Source organism: Marmota flaviventris, chromosome 3 (assembly GCF_047511675.1).
Source record: "Marmota flaviventris isolate mMarFla1 chromosome 3, mMarFla1.hap1, whole genome shotgun sequence".
Classification (NCBI taxonomy): domain Eukaryota; kingdom Metazoa; phylum Chordata; class Mammalia; order Rodentia; family Sciuridae; genus Marmota; species Marmota flaviventris.
Genome location: NC_092500.1, coordinates 82818308 through 82835785, shown reverse-complemented (window position 1 = coordinate 82835785; position 17478 = coordinate 82818308). Strand labels below are relative to the sequence as shown.

Here is a 17478-nt window from a genome sequence, read left to right as displayed (position 1 = left end):
TATGTTCTGGAATAGTTTCTGAAAACTTTATATTGTTTATGTCTTGACTGTCTCAGAATTCCCCAGCAAGTCTTTTTGTGCCTCTTTTATTCTTTATGAAAAGTAATAAGAAAATGAACTTCTTCAATAGACAGAGATCTAATCACTAATTAATTTTTCTAGAGCCATCTTTGGAAGTTTTATCTTTCAAGGTATTTGTCCATATCATGTATATAGTTAAAGTTATTGGCAAGATTTTCCCCTATCTTTTTAATATCTGCCTAATTTTAGAAATGTTCTGATAGTAAAATTTTCATTTCTGATAACAGTAGTTCATGTCATTTTTTTTGTTATCATCCTGGGTAGAGGTTTAATTTCATTGATCCTTAGAAAAAAACATCTATTTTTCAGTTTTATCAATTTATTTTTATATTTTTTATTTTATTGATGGCTGCTTCTCATTATTTTTTTCCTTCTGTTTACTTTGGGTTTAATGTGCTGTATCTGAATACACTTACAGGTTTCTTGAGAAATCTTAAGTCTCACTTATGGAGTCTTTTTTTTTTTCACCAAATATAAGCATCTGATATTTATAAATTTCTTTTAAAGCATTATGCTCATTGCAGTCCACATATTTTCAATTTTATTTACTTCAAAATATCTTCTAATTTATCTTATAAATTATAATGGTTTATTTAGAAGGGTTTTTTTTTTTGTTATTTTAGTACTTTCTAGACTTCTTTAACATTTTTTTCTATGATTAAAGAAGATAATTTTTATAATATCAGTTTTTTGAATTAATTGAGACTTGTTTTATGGTTCAGAATATCATGTATTTTTGAAAGTTTGATATGCACTTGAAAAGAATGCCTAATCTACCCCGATTGGGTAGAATTTTTTTAGAAATGTCAACTAGATCATATTTGATAATACTGTTTAAGTCTTCTAAATGAATGCATACGTATGTATACATGTAAAAGAAAAAATATATATATATAGAATATTTAATAGTTGTAAAATATGTGATATATAGTATATATAAAATATATATGTACATTATTTTTAAATTAATATATATAGTATGTATGTGTATATATATGTGTGTGTGTGTGTGTATTTCTACTTATTTTATCATTAAATTACTTGGAAGTGTAAAAGTCTCTACCAATGGTTGTTGATTTGTCTGTCTTCTTGGTTTTATCACTCATTGTTTTACGCATTTTGAAGCTTCTTTTTTATTATTTGAGTTTTATAGTTATACATTAGTAGTTGGGTTCATCCCAATAAACTCATACATGCATGCAAATTGATTTCAGTTCATGATCCTCCCCTTTTCCCTCTCCCTTTTTCTTTCTGTCCTCCCTTCCCTTTCTCATTCTCCTCTTTCTACTCTACTAGACTTTCTTTTGCTTGTCTATTAATTTGTATTTGATTGGTTCTTTATGTTATCCTACCCTTCTTTCCCTTTTTCCATTATTTTATTCTGGCTTCTGAAGATGAGAGAAAACATTTGACCTTTTGAGCTTCTGAGTTTGGCTAATTTTACTTAGCATGATATTCTCCATTTCTATACATTTACCAGCAAATGCCATGGAGTAGAACTCCATTTTGTGTGTGTGTGTGTGTGTGTGTGTGTGTGAGAATTTCTTAATCCATTCATCTAATGCTGGGCATCTGAGTTGACTCCATAATTTAGCTATTGTGAATTGTGCTGTTGTAAACAGTGGCTGTGTCACTGTAGTATGCCACTTTTAGATTTTTTTGGGAAAATACCCAAAGAGCTGGGCCTTATGGTGGATACATTGAGGAATCACTCTTGGTATTATCTTCATTTCTTTCCTGAATGGTTGTACTACTCTTTAGTTCCACCAACAATTCACAAGTTTACTTTTTCCCCACAACCCTGCTAGCATTTATTGTTGTCGTATTCTTGGTCATTGCCATTCTGGCTGGAGTGAGATGAAATCTTAGTGTAGTTTTTATTTGTATTTCCTTGATTGCTAGATATTAAACATTTTCTTAATGTACTTATTGGCCATTTGGGTGTCATTTTTTGAGAAGTTTCTGGTTAGTTCTTTTGCCCATTTATTATGTTATTTGTTTTTTTGGTATTAAGTTTTTTAAGTTCTTTGTATATTCTGGATATTAATCCCCTATGAGAGGGGAAGCTGGCCAAAATTTTGTCCCATTCTGTAGTCTTTCTCTTCATGCTCTTAATGGTTTCCTTCATGCTCTTAATGGCTCTACTCAGCTGCTATGCAGAAGCCTTGTAATTTGATGGCATCCCACTTATTGATTCTTGGTTTTACTTCTTGCACTTTGGGGGTCTTATTAATTAAGGAAGTTGGTGCAAGTACCTATATGATGGAGTATTGTTGACCTTATGTTTTCTTCTAGCAGTTGTAAAGTTTTTGTTCTAATTCCTAAGCCTTTGAGCCATTTCGATTTGAGTTTTGTGCAGAGTGAGAGATAGGTGTCTAATTTCATTTTTCTACATACAGCTATTCAGTTATCCCAGCACCATTTTTAAAAAAGTTATCTTTTCTCCAAAATAACTACATGTTTGTCACCTTTGTCAAATATCAGAGGGCTATAGGTTTGTGGATTTATCTCTGTGCATTGTGTTCTATTACCTTGGTCATCTTCTCTGTTTTGATGCCACCCCCTTATAGCATATTTGTTTCATGCAGTTTGAAGTTTCTTTTGTAGATGCATGCATGTTCAGGGGTTTTAATGTCTTGACGAAAAATCAGGCCCAGGATGTAGAGCCGGCTGTGCCTGACAGTGTGCCTGATGCGAAGTTGGGTGGGGTAGAGAGTAGGAGGCGGTATTCTGGGGTGGTGGGAGAAGGAGGAGGCGGCAAATCATTATAAATGGTGCCCAAGCAGGACCCAAAGCTGAAATTCCAGGAGGGTGTGTTAGTGCTGTGCTTTCATGAGCCTCTCCTTTATGAAGCAGAATGCGTTAAGGCTGCCACAAAGGACAAACAAGTGAAATACTTTATACATTACAGTGGTTGGAATAAAAATTGGGATGAATGGGTTCCAGAGAGCAGAGTGCTCAAGTACGTGGACACCAATCTGCAGAAACAGGGAGAACTCCAAAAAGCCAATCCAGGAGCAGTATGCAGAGGGGAACATGAGAGGGGCTGCTCCAGGAAAGAAGACATCTGGTCTGCAACAGAAAAATGTTGAAGTGAAAAACCAAAAAGAACAAACAGAAAACACCTGGAAATGGAGATGATGGTAGTACCAATGAGACACGTCAGCCTCCTCGGAAGAAAAGGGCCCAGGTAGATCCTACTGTTGAAAATGAAGAAACATTTATGAACATAGTTGAAGTTAAAGTAAAGATTCCTTAAGAGCTAAAACCAGGGCTTGATGATGACTGGGACTTAATTACCAGACAAAAACAGCTCTTTTATCTTCCTGCAAGAAAAATATGGATTCTATTCTTGAGGATTATGCAAATTACAAGAAATCTCGAGTAAACACAGATAATAAGGAGTATGCTTTTAATGAAGTTGTGGCAGGAATAAAAGAATACTTCAATGTAATGCTGGGCACTCAGCTGCTCTACAAATGTGAGAGACCACAGTATGCTGAAATCCTTGCAGATCATCCTGATGCACCCATGCCCAGGTGTATGGAACGCAGCATCTACTGAGATTATTTGTACGAATTGGAGCAATGTTGGCCTATACACCTCTGGATGAGAAGAGCCCTGCTTTATTACTGAATTATCTTCATGATTTCCTCAAGTACCTGGCAAAGAACTCTGCAACTTTGTTTAGTGTCAGCAATTATGAAGTCACGCCTCCTGAATACCATCGGAAAGCAGTGTGAGGAGATGTTCTTCATTCACTTGTGTTTGGATCTCTGTAAACACAATTTTTGTTCTTAGTCTTTCTCTTATACAAATGATGTACTTTGAAGATGTTAGTGTATAACAGAATTGATGTTTATTTTCTGTTTGAATTTAAACAGAAAATAAAAGGGGTTACTGCTCCTTTTTTCCTTTCTTTTAATTTCACTTCAGAGTTGCCACCAGTGTATTCAATGATGGACAACAGAGAGACTTGCTGTAGAATGTTTGCCTCAAAGCTGCTTTTGAATGCTGGTGGTTCTATTCCTTTGACACTATGCACTTTTATAATATGTGTTAATGCTATATGACAAAATGCTCTGATTCCTAGTGCCAGAGGTTCAATTCAGTGAATGTAACTGAACACACTTATCCATTTGTGCTCCTTTTTTTTTTTAATGGTGCTTAAAGTAAAGAGCCCATCCTTTGCAAGTCATCCATGTTGTTCCTTAGATATTATATCTTTGCTCAAATTATTGAAGAATGGTGGCTTGTTTCATGGTTTTTGTATTTGTGTCTTACGCACGTTTTAATATGATAGGTGCAATGCATTGTGTAGCTACAGTTTTCTGGAAAAGTCAAATCTTTTAGGAATTGTTTTTCAAATCTTCAGTAAATTTTTTCTTTAAATTAAAAAAAGTCTTCTTGACGAATAAAACTAGCAATATGAAATGTCTATCTAGTAATATTCTTTATCTGAGGCCTAACCTACCTGAGTGAATATATGTAATTCATCTTTCGTTTGATTAGTAATTATATGGCATGTCTTGTCAGCCCTCTAGGTTTTTCTCTCTCATTTTTTTTTGTCTTTATAGTTGAAGTGGTGAGTTTCATGTTTATGTAGTACCGTTGAGTCCTACTCTTTCATTTATTCTGGAATACTTGCTTTTAATTTACCTGCTTTTAATTTATATTTGATGCATTGATTATGATTGAATTTAAATGTAACATTTTACTAGTTATTTCCCTTTTCTCATCTTTTCCATTCTTCCCTTTTTCCTTACATATTGCAGTTCAAACTTTTTCCCTTTCCTTAATGATTTCATTTTTTGCCCACTGTGGGCTTCCTAGATATATATTTTCACTAATTAACTAATTAATTATATGCTCTAGGATCTATAATAAGTATATCTTTCACTTATTAGACTACTTATAATTATTATTCCATTTTATATATGGTTTAAGAACTTTGATTAATATATTTCTGTTTTATTTCTCATTTTTATTGTATTGACATATACTTTATTTCTAATTCTATACATTCTATCCTCTATGAAGCCAACAATGCATTATTATTATTTTTGTCTTATATAGTCAGTTTTCTTTTAAAAATTTATGTATTTATCTACATGTTTACCATTTCTGGTACTCCTGATTCCTTTTGTGAAGATCCAAATTTCAATTGGTTCTCATTTTTCTTCCCTTGAAGAAATTTCTTTAAAATATTTTTTTTAGTGCAGATCTGATAGCAAGTAATTATTTCACCTTTTGTTTGTCTGAAAAAAATCTTTGTTTCCTCTTCAAATTTTATAGATATTTTCTGTTGACAAATAATTTTTACCCTGCCTTATATTTTTCTCCTTTAATACTTTAATGATATATCTCCATTGTCTTTTGGTTTATAAGATTTCTGAAAAGATTTCTACTTTTATTTTTATTTTAATTCTTTTTATGTAATGTGTTCTTTTTTCTGACTTATTTAAAAATGTTCTCTTTTATTTGCTTTCTGCAAGTAGAATATAATATACATTGGCACAGTTTCTTTATGTTTAGTCTCCTTGGCTGCTGTTTGGTTTCTTGGATCTCATGGTTTATAGCTTCCTGAAATTTAGAAAATTTTCAACAATATTTCTTCAAATAATTGGTTCTGTATTCCATTTTGGGGGATGACCTCCAGTTGAACATGTTTTAGTCCAGTTGAAATTTTTCCATGTTTTTTCTTGGTATTTTTTTTCCTCTATGTACTTCATTTTGAATAGTCACTATTGCTGTTTTTTTTTTTTTAACTTCATGATCTTCTGCAATGTTTAATCTGCTATTAATTCTGTCCTTCACTTTTTTTGTTTTAGAAGTTCTTCTTTGTAAATTCCATTTTAGTCTTTTTCATGTCTTCCATACCTCTTGTCCTTTTTGTTTCTTAAGATATAAAACATATTAATAATAGCTTCTTTCTCATGTTTGTGTCTGTTTCTACTGAGTGATTTATCGTCTGGTAATAGGTCATGTTTTCCTGATTCTTTTTTAAAAATTTTAAAAATTTGTTTTAATTAGTTATATATGACAGTACAATGACCTTGACATATCATACATTTGAATCAGATGGGATATAATTTCTCATTATTCTGAGTGTACAGGTTGCAGAATCACATTGGTCATGCAGTCACATATATACACACAGCAATAATAATGTCTATTTCATTCTACTGTCCTTCCTTTCCCCCTTTTCCCTCTCCTTCCCTCCCCTCCCCTCTCATCACTTCTTTCTACCTAATCTAAGATGATGCAATTCTTTTTTTTTCTTCTCACATCTTCATACATGCATTTTGTATAACGATGAGAGTCTCCTTCCATCTTCCATGCAATTCCCTTTCTCTCTCCCTTTCCCTCCCACCTCTCTTCCCTGTCTAGTGGTAATCTTCTCATGCTCTTCCTCCCTACCCCATTTTATGTCACTCCCCTTATATCAGAGAAAATATTCCGCACTTAGCATAATCTACTCTAATGCCATCCATTTCCCTGCAAATGCCATGATCTTGTTATTTTTCATTGCTGATTCTTTATATGTGTTTAACTTTTTTTTTTATTTGAACCAGGGATTGAACCCAGGGGCACTTAACCATCGAGCCATGTCCCCAGCCCTTTTTTATATTTTATTAGAGTATTAGAGATAGGGTCTTGCTTAGTTGCTTAGGACCTTGCTAAATTGATAAGGCTGGGTTTGAACTGTCAATCCTCCTGCCTCAGTCTCTGGAGTCGCTGGGATTATAGGCATGTGCTTCTGTTCCCAGCTTGCATTTAATTTTTGATTATAGGCCAGATATTTTTGAATTGTATCTTCTTGATTGCTGAATTTTGTTGTATTATTTTAAGTAGAATTGTGTTTTGTTCTGACTCTTCATTGTATCGCCTGGAATCTGTTGGAATATTTCGAACCTTACTTTTAAGATATGTTAGTGTCCCTCCAGAACAACCTTCCTTTTAATTCTAGTATAGCCCCTCCTGAGATTAAAGGGATATCCTTCTGAGGACTCCATCATGTATTATAAGGTTTGTGGACTTTTACTGGTAGGAATACAGACTACTGTCAGCAGTATTTCAGCTTCTAGTATTGTTCTTTCCATTTGTGTGTGTGTGTGTTTTCCTCATCTTTGGGTAATTTTCTCTCTCATGTGAATAGTTTGGTATTCAGCCCCAAATTTGGTGAGATCTTTCTGTCTTTGGAACCTTAAATTCAGATTGTTAGCCTTGCAGATTCTAGATGCTTTGTAAATTCTTAGCTTTGTGTACTCAACTCAACAAGAGACCAGCTTTGCTTAAACTCCCCCATCATGTGCTCTGGGTTAGTTTGCAAGCTTGGCAGTTTCTTTTCTTTCAGGAATTAAAATTCTGTCCTGATGCCCAAAATTTGAAAACCATTATTTCATATAGTTTGTTCAGTTTTCTGGTTGTTTTAGATGGGAAGTTAATCTGGTTCCTCTGTTTCCATTTTTGTTGGAAGTAGAATGCTATTTGTGTACTGTAGTTTAAAATTTCCTCCAGCCTTTATTGTGCTTTTATATTTAAGTAACCACATTGCAGAAGAGACTGTGAGTTGAGTGTGAGTTGTTGTGAAGATATCTATTTGCGTGTTAAGCTACTGGTGATATGTAGGGAATGTGCAATTCAATTATGCATTTGCTCTATTCATCTTTTATTCTGCTTTATAATTTATATGGTATATTAAGTAAAACTCTTCCCTTAACCTGTCATTAAATCTGTGCATAAAATTTATACTCTGGGGATATTCATCTTATACTTTGGGGATTTCCCATGTTTCAGACCTATCACTTCCTACCCTTAGTAAGCCTTGAGAAACCAGACATTACTAATTTATGTATCATAATATATCATTGTACTTAGCAACTGTTTAGAAAACATGTAGTTTTACCCATAACATGAAGAATTTTGGTGTAAAATTATTTTGCTGTTTGGTTAGTTAGCTTTATAAAGTTATAAGATTTCCCTCTGCATTTTATGAAATGATTCTAATCTCGTTTTTCTTCAGAACAGTATTCTTTTTGTGTAGGTGTCAATCCCGGGCTTTCATGCTTGGCATTATTATTCTTTTGTTGTGTTGGAGCTACATTGTATAAGATATCTATAATTACATTTGGATAGCTCTTAATACTATGGTCTTTTTAGGATGCAGGTGGTAACAAATATCGCCAGTAACATCATCTCTACAGGATGAGGACTATAGATATGTATAATTTTAAATAGTTTCTTTTGGAAACTTACCTATTTTTCCATTCTTCTTTTATTTCTTTTGGAAATTATACGTGTTCTTTAAGGTTATGCAGGCTCTGACAAGTTGAACTTTGCTAGCGTGTTCAAGGAAAAAATCAGTACCTTACATATAGCCAAGACAGAAGGAAAAAAATTCCATTTTTATGACATTGTCTTAGGAAATTAAAAGCATAGTAAAGAGTGTGTGTGTAGATAGGTGTGAACTTGTAGCTCTTGCCTGTTGCTGGGCTTTTAATGTGTTCTTATCTCCTATAGGGACAATACATGTGGGCCAAGGTTAAATAAGTTTTTTTTCTTTTCTTTTCTTATTTACTCAGAGGAGTGAATGGTCTTTTCATGATACTGAGGTTAAAAATAGATTTTCAATTTTTTTGTTACCATATCTAGTACTCCTCTTATATTTCCATGTCTAAGTGAATTCTTAGATAGAATTTGCATGTTACCCTAGGCAGTGCTACCTGCTGGTGTTTGGTTTCATTTGGCTTTGCTTTCTGGTTCTCTTTATTTGTTCAGTGTTCCTGGCCTAGTTTCTAGTGTTCCAAAGCAGCTACCTGCCACTCATTTCCTGCCTTTTTTTTGCCTGTTTCCTGGACACTATTCCTTCCTCTATATTTATTCATTCCTCTTTTAAAACTTACCTTTAAATATGTATTTGATATAATGTTTTATTAGAGTATCAAATTCATGATACTGCCACCATTAATGATGATGGTACTGATAACAGGGAGTCTTGGTTTTGAAACTGACCATTTTAGGAGTTGTAAACTTACAGATCATTACTATTATAATGTTAAGCACTTTGAGTAAGATTTTATTCATTTTATTTTGAGAACCAGATTTTAAGCTTTAGATTTTTACTATGAGGAAAAGAAATATCTTCTTAAGAGAAGTAAAAGTAGTTTCTTAAAACTGTAAAGTTCTCCTTGGAGAAAATGACTTTATCTTGCAACTTAGATCATTAGATATATGTTTGTGTTGACTTCTTGGTAACTCCAAATCAGGTATTTTTATGGATGATCTTCTAGTCTCATAAAAAGAGCCTAAAGCTGAATTTTTCACTTGTGGAGTGCTTAAGTACTCCACAAATCAGTGACCAGAATCATTTCATTTTGTGCCCATGTGGTTTCTGTGGGTGGTTTGTTGTTTTTAAAAAAACTGTTTCAAAGAAGTGTATTTTTTTTTTCCTGGCAGTCATGTGTATCCTGTGTAAGTATTTTTCATTACTAATAATTTTGAGATGAACCAACTTCAGGTCATAATACTGTTGGCTAAAGTCATCAGGTTTCATCCAGAGTCGTCCCATATGATTTTGTGTCTGCTTTGCCAAAATCTGTTAATCTAAGGTTCCGAGAGGGCATGGTAATGGTTTCCTATCCCATTTTTCACTGTCACCAACCTGTTTTTGGAAATTATTCCTATCTATTTTGTGTAAATCAACAGTCTTTAAGAGAAACCCAGGAGACTTTTAGGTTTAATTTCTTCTAGGCATACATTCTGGCTTTGGGGAAGTAGTTCCCTTGCCCCTGCCCCTGCTTCTTTCTCACTCTGTATAGAAATTTCCATTTTTGATTGTGACTTTAATTCCAGTTTTTTCATTGTGATTTGATTTCCATCTTCTTCCTCATTTAGGCTTAGTGGTTAGAAATCTTGTCTTTAATTGAATTTCAAAGTGGTTAGGTTTCTTGTCATTTTCCGTTCCTCTATCCAGCAGTAAGGGTTTGCATCTGAAGGTATACTGCAACCTTTTAATAATGAATTTGGGTTTAAAGAGAAATTGAATTAAATTTTTGAGTTATTTCAGAAGCTGTAACATCATGCTGTTTACATTTCTGGCCACAGTGAAAGTTTTTGTGAAAGTGAAGTTTTTAGGAAAAAACTTCATGTGTCATCAGCCCATAGTCTTGGAAAAGATCTTTAGAATTTGGCTAGTCCAGAATTACAAGTTAAAATAGTCTACATAAATCTTTCAGTTAATAAGTGAGTGCTATTTCTAATTTAGAATTAATCAGAAATAAGCTTAATCAGAAGTAAGATCTCTCAGCTTGAGAGATCACCTCTCCTTACTTCTTAACATAGGAGAAATATGAACCTTAGGTACATTAAGTGACATCTGTGATAACACTGTAATTTAGTGGAAGAGTTAGGACTAGAGCCTAGTACTTGACTCCAAGTCTAGTGTTCTTTCCACTATTTTGGGATCTTTTGTCCCCGTTAAAATAAGAATTTAAAGTTAAAAATATAATAGGTTTCTGGTTTGAAAATACCCAAACACATTTTATCTTTGCAATACAAATAAAAGTGATGAGAAAAGCTTAGAAATTCTGACAGTATTTCCCCATTTGACCTGTCAAATTGTACTGATAGTCTTTGAGGTTGAAGGAGGACATTATGTTGCCCTTATTTTGTTCAAGCCTATTTTTCATTGTATTAGAGTAATTTTTAAAAGTTCTCAATCTAGGAAAACTGTGTTGACTTTTAACATTAACCATTTCCTCACTATCTTTCTAATGGATCCCCTCTTATTTAGGTATGTAGCTCTCCTTTCCATGACTCAGGGAAAGGGGACCTCATTCTACATTCTAGGATTGATTCTTAGAAGTCTAAATAAAATATGATAATTCCCTTTATTTCCTGGTGGAAAGTTTCAAGGATATGCAGATCACAGTCTTAAAATATTTCTGATGTCTTGCTATTAGTGTATACATGAAGATACTTATATAAAAGGCCCGATCTTAAGGAATCAGAGAACTTTCAAAGCTCTGACTTGTAGTGCTTAGACCCACTTTTACCTATGGATTTCTTGTTATGAGATACTATTCATATATTTCCTATTATTTAAGCCAGTTTGAATTTGGAATTTTTTGTTAATTTCCAGATGAAAATGTTATATCTGATGCATCTCAAGATTTTATAGCATTTCTAATCTCTAATATGTTGTTACAGCACTTCCATGTAGGATTAGGTTTTAGAAACTAAGTGAATGTGTATTCAAGGAAGGTGGAAGATAGAAACTAGTAGAATCTTTTAAAAGATTCATAAAGTCATGACTCATAAGGCATCATAAACCACATTTTGACTTACCTTTTGGCTTTGTAGCTTCACTGAACTTATTTCTCTCTTTTTCAAAACTGATGAGCTCATAAATCCAAATGATCCTCATCATTCCTCATTTTTGTTGATTCTATTAGACCTATTTCTGTCTTTGTACACTTGTTCTTTATTATTGCCTGGAAATAATTCTCTCCTTCCTCATTTATTTCCTTTATTATTTTTCTTTTTTGTTGAGTAAAGCTTGAAGTATGCAACTGATGTTATAGGATACTTACAGATAATAAAATGGTTACAGTAGTAGATTAATATATCAATCATCTCACATACTCATTTGTAACAACAGCAGCTAAAATCTAAAATTTCTAACACAGTACAATTAATTTAGTTCTTTTGTTGTATATTAGATCATAGTTTATCCTATACATCACTTGTTTATCCTATACATCTTTAGTTTTGTATCCTTTGAACTGTATCTCCCATTTACCTCTTTCCTCCTGTCTTGTAGTATCTATTTCATTCTCTGTCTCTGTTTATATGTACTTTTTAAAAATTAAGAACATGAAGAGAGAGGCTACAGAATGGGAGAAAATCTTTACCACCTATACCTCACTAGAGTATTAATCTCACAAGTTCTTCACAGCAAAGGAAAAAACAAAATGAAAAGGCAAACTATGAACTGATAAAATATAATTACAAACCATATGTCTGATAAGGGGTTAATATCCTAAATTCACAGAGAACTAGTATAACTCAATAGCAGAAAAACAAATAATCCCATGAAAAAGAGGGAGAAAGAACCTGAACAGTTATTTCTACACAGAAGAATAAGATGGAAGTACTTAGTATCAATAATCATCAAGAAAACTAAAATTAAAGCCACTACAAGATACCATCTCAGCCTGTAAAAATGACTGTTATAACAAAGACAAGAAATAACAAGAGCATGGAGAAAAGGGAACCCTCGTACACTGTTGTAGAGAATGTAGATTGATATAGCCATTGTGTAAAACAGTGTGGAAGTTCATAAAGAAATTAAAAATAGAACTTCCATATGATTCAGCAATCCATTTCTGAGTATATACCTAAAGGAGATGAAATTATCACCTTATTATAAAATATCTTTCTATATTTCTGATCATTCCTTTTATGTTTCTTTTATTGATGTATTTTCCTCTATCTATATATCCCTTTAATATTAATGATGTTGTATGGTTTTACTCTTAGCCTAATTTTAAAAAATTACTTTTTTAATTTAGAATGGTTTTATATTTGCAAAAAATGATTTGTGATGATTTGGATAGATTTGAGCAGAATTAGTCAGGCATTTTGTAGATTGCTCTTTAGTCAAAATTGGTTTGATGGTTTTTTCAAGATTAGATTGAAGTTATGGGGTTTGGAGGAAGACGCAGAGGTAAAGTGCCATTTCATCACATTGTTTCTGAGTACATACTATTAACATGACGTACTTACTATTAATGTTGACTCTGATCTTTTGACTGAGGTGTTTTTTTGTCAGGCTTTTCCATTGGGAAATTGTTCCTCTTTTCCTCTATAATATGTTGTACTCTTTGGAAGGAAGTCACTACTGAGACCACACTTAGAGGTGAGAAGTTATTTTCTACTTCCTTGAGGGTAAAGAAGCTACATAAATTATTAGGATTTTCTGCATGAAAAATATATCTATTAATTTCCATTTGTTTTTTATTTGTGAAGATTTACAGAGATTTATTTTATTTACTTGGTTTAAATTTTTTTAAATTAATTTTTTATATGACAATGAAATGCATTATAATTTTTATTATATAGAGAGAGCACAATTTTTCATATTTCTGGTTGTATACAAAGTATATTCACACCAATTTGTGCCTTCATACATGTACTTTGGATAATAATGTCCCTCACATTCCATCTTCATTTCTAACCCCCTCCCTTACCCTCCCACCTCTCTGCCTTGTCTAGAGTTCCTCTATTCTTCCAGTGCTCCCTCTCCCTACCCTACTATGAATCAGCTTCCTTATATCAGTGAAAACATTCTACATTTGTTTTTTTTTTGGTGTTGGCTAACTTCAGTTAGCTTTATCTTTTCCAGTGCCATCCATTTACCTGCAAATGCCATGGTTTTATTCTCTTTAATTACTGAGTAATATTCCATTGTGTATATATGCCACATTTTTTTATCCATTCATCTATTGAAGGGCATCTATGTTGGTTCCACAGTTTAGCTACTGTGAATTGTGCTGCTGTAAACATTGATGTGGCTGTGTCCCTGTAGTATGTTGTTCTTAAGTCCTTTGGGTATAGACCGAGGAGAGGGACAGCTGGGTCAAATGGTGGTTCCATTCCTAGATTTCCAAGGAATCTTCATACTGCTTTCCATATTGGCTGCACCAATTTGCAGTCCCACCAGTAGTGTATGAGTGTACCTTTTCCCCTACATCCTTGCCAACATTTATTGTTGTTTGTCTTTATAATAGCTGCCATTCTGACTGGAGTGAGATGAAATCTTAGAGTAGTTTTGTTTTGCATTCTCTAATTGCTAGAGATGATGAGCATTTTTTTCATATATTTGTTGATTGATTGTATATACTCTTCTGAGAAGTGTCTATTTAGATCCTTGACCCATTTGTTGACTGGGTTATTTGTTTTCTTCATGTTTAACTTTTTGAGTTCTTTATATACCCTAGAGATTAGTGCTCTATCTGATGTGTGAGGGGTAAAGATTTGCTCCTAAGAGGTAGATTACCTCTATTCACCTCACAGATTGTTGTTTTTTTTTTTTGCTGAGAAGAAACTTTTTAGTTTGAGTCCATCCCATTTATTGATTCTTGATTTTAATTCTTGCGCTGTAGGAGTCTTATTAAGGAAGCTGGGGCCTAACCCTACATGATGAAGATCAGGGCCTACTTTTTCTTCTATTAGACACAGAGTCTCTGGTTTAATTCCTAGGTCCTTGATCCACTTTGAGTTGAGTTTTGTGCATGGTGAGAGATAGGGGTTTAATTTCATTATGTTGCATACGGATTTCCAGTTTTTCCAGCACCATTTGTTGAAGAGGCTATCTTTTCTCCAATGTATGTTTTGGCACCTTTGTCTAACATAAGATAATTGTAGTTTTGTGGGTTACTCTCTGTGTCCTCTATTTTATACCATTGGTCTACCTGTCTGTTTTGGTGCCAATACCATGCTGTTTTTGTTTCTATTGCTCTGTAGTATAGTTTAAGGTCTGCTATAGTGATGCCACCTGCTTCAATTTTCCTGCTAAGGATTGCTTTAGCTATTCTGGGTCTCTTATTTTTCCAGATGAATCTCATGACTGTTCTTTCTATTTCTATTAGGAATGCCATTGGGATTTTGATCGGAATTGCATTAAATCTGTATAGTGTTTTTGGTAGGATGATTATTTTGATAATATTAATTCTGCCTATCCAAGAGCAAGGTAGATATTTCCATCTTCTAAGGTCTTCTTTGACTTCTTTCTTTAGGGTTCTGTAATTTTCATTATGTAGATCTTTTACCTGTTTTGTTAAGTTTATTCCCAAGTATTTTATTTTATTTTTATTTTTTTGAGGCTATTGTAAATGGGGTCGTTTTCCTCATTTCCATTCCTGGGATTTTCTTGGTTAGTAGACTTTTGATGGCATCTACTATTTTGTCCCTTGAAATTGATCTGTTTAAATTGTATATCATCCTGATTCAATTTGGGCAAATTATATGACTCTAGAAATTTGTCAATGCCTTCGATATTTTCTATTTTATTGGAGTACAGGTTTTCAAAATAATTTCTAATGATCTTTTGTATTTCTGTGGTGTCTCTTGTGATATTTCCTTTTTCATCATGTATCTTAGTGATTTGAGTTTCTCCTTCTCTTTGTTAGCATGGCTAAGGGTCTGTAAGTTTTATTTATTTTTTCAAAGAACCAACTTTTTGTTCTGTCAGGTTTTTCAGTTGTTTCTTTTGTTTCAATTTCCTTGATTTCAGCTCTGATTTTGATTATTTCCTGTCTTCTGCTATTTTTGGTGTTGATTTGTTCTTTTTGTAGGGTTTTGAGATGTAGTGTTAAGTCATTTATATTGACTTTTTTTTTTTCTTTTAAGGAATGAACTCCATGCAATGAACTTTCCTCTTAGAACTGCTTTCATAGTGTCTCAGAGATTTCAATATGTTGTATCTGTGTTCTCATTCACCTCTAAAAACTTTTTATCTTCTCCTTGATGTCTTCTGTAACCCATTGTTCATTCAGTAGCATATTATTTAGTTTCCAGGTGTTAGAGTGGATTTTATTTCTTATTTTATCATCGATTTCTAATTTCATTCCATTATGATACGATAGAATGCAGGGTAGTATCTCTACATTTTTATATTTGCTAAGAGTTGCTTTGTGGCATGGTGTATGGTCTATTTTAGAGAAGGATCCATGTGCTGCTGAGAAGAAAGTATATTCTCTCGTTAAAGGTTGGAATATTCTATTTATGTCAGTTAAGTCTTATGTTATTGATTGTATTATTATTGAGTTCTGTAGTTTCTTTGTTCAGCTTTTGTTTGGAAGATCTATCTAGTGGTGAGAGAGGTGTGTTAAAGTTACCCAAAATTATTGTGTTGTGATCTGTTGACTCTTGAACTTGAGAATAGTTTGTTTGATGAATATAGCTGCTCCATTGTTTGGGGCCTATATATGTATAATTGTTAAGTCTTATTGGTGCATGGTTCCCTTGAGCAGTATGTAGTATCCTTCTTTATTCTTTTTGGTTGACTTTACCTTGAAGTCTACTTTTTTTTGATATGAGGAGGGAAACTCCTGCTTGCTTCTGCAGTCCACGTGAGTGGTATACTTTTTCACAACCCCTTCAGTCTGTGGATGTATTTTTCTATGAGAGGAGTCTTTTGGAGGCAGCATATTGTTGGGTCTTTTTTTTTTTTTTTTGATCCAATCTGCTAGTCTATTTCTTTTGATTGGTGAGTTTAGGCCATTAACATTCAGGGTTATTATTGAGACATGATTTGTATTCTCAGCCATTTTTACTTATTTTTGGCATTTAACATGACTTGGTTTCTCCTCTGATTAGATTTTCCTTTAGTGTACCTGCTTCTGCTGATTTTCATCATTGGTTTTCATTTTCTCTTCGTGGAATATTTTGCTGAGGATATTCTTTATTGCAGGCTTTCTAGTTGTAAATTCTTTTAACTTTTGTTTATCATGGAAAGTTTTTATTTCATCATGAAATCTAAAGCTTAGTTTTGCTGGATATAAGATTCTTGGTTGTCATCCATATTCTTTCAGAGCTTGGTATATGTTGTTCCACAGTCTCCTGGCTTTGAGGGTCTGGATTGAAAAATCTGCTCAGTTACAAATTGGTCTCCCCCTATATGTGATCTGATTCCTCTCTCTTGCGGCTTTTAATATTTTATCCTTATTCTATATGCTAGGCATTTTCATTATAATCTTCCTTGGTGTAGATCTGTTGTACTGGTTTAAATTTTTAATTGCTGATAAATATTGATGATTTTTTAAAATTTAATTGATATATTTTTAAAAATACATAACAGCAGAATGCATTACAATTCTTATTACACATATATAGCACAATTTTTCATATCTTTGTATATAAAGTATGTTCACACTTATTCATGTCTTTATATATGTACTTTTTTTTGCATTACATGTCTTCATGCATATACTTTCGATAATGATGTCCATCACATTCCACCATCTTTGCTAATCTTACCCTGCCTCTCCCTTTCCCTCCCACCCCTCTTCCCTATCTAGAATTCATCTATTCTTTCCATGTTCACCCTCTCTACCCCACTATGAGTCAGCCTCTTTATATCAGAGAAAACATTATGTTAGCATTTCTCTACACTTCTCTTTTGAACTCTGCCTCTTTCTAGTCAACTTCCTATTAAACCTTTTCCTTTTTGGTCTTTCTTTTATTGAAACCTTGCTTTCAATGTGTCTACATTGACTAACCTGTATGTATTATACCCCATCTACTCCATTCTGTGTGCTTCATTTCACCTAGATTTGCTTTTATTGTCCACTCATTTAAGCTTCAAAATGAATGGGATTCTTAAGGTTTCCT

At 33.2% G+C, this 17478-nt stretch overlaps 1 protein-coding gene and 1 pseudogene across 2 annotated transcripts in view; both read left to right on the top strand.

Moving 5' to 3' along the window:
• The window catches only part of Ccdc91 (coiled-coil domain containing 91), a 351748-nt gene that overhangs the window by 26019 nt on the left and 308251 nt on the right, over window positions 1-17478 (top strand). The window lies entirely within an intron of this gene.
• Window positions 2853-3867, top strand: LOC114091747 (mortality factor 4-like protein 1 pseudogene; annotated as a pseudogene).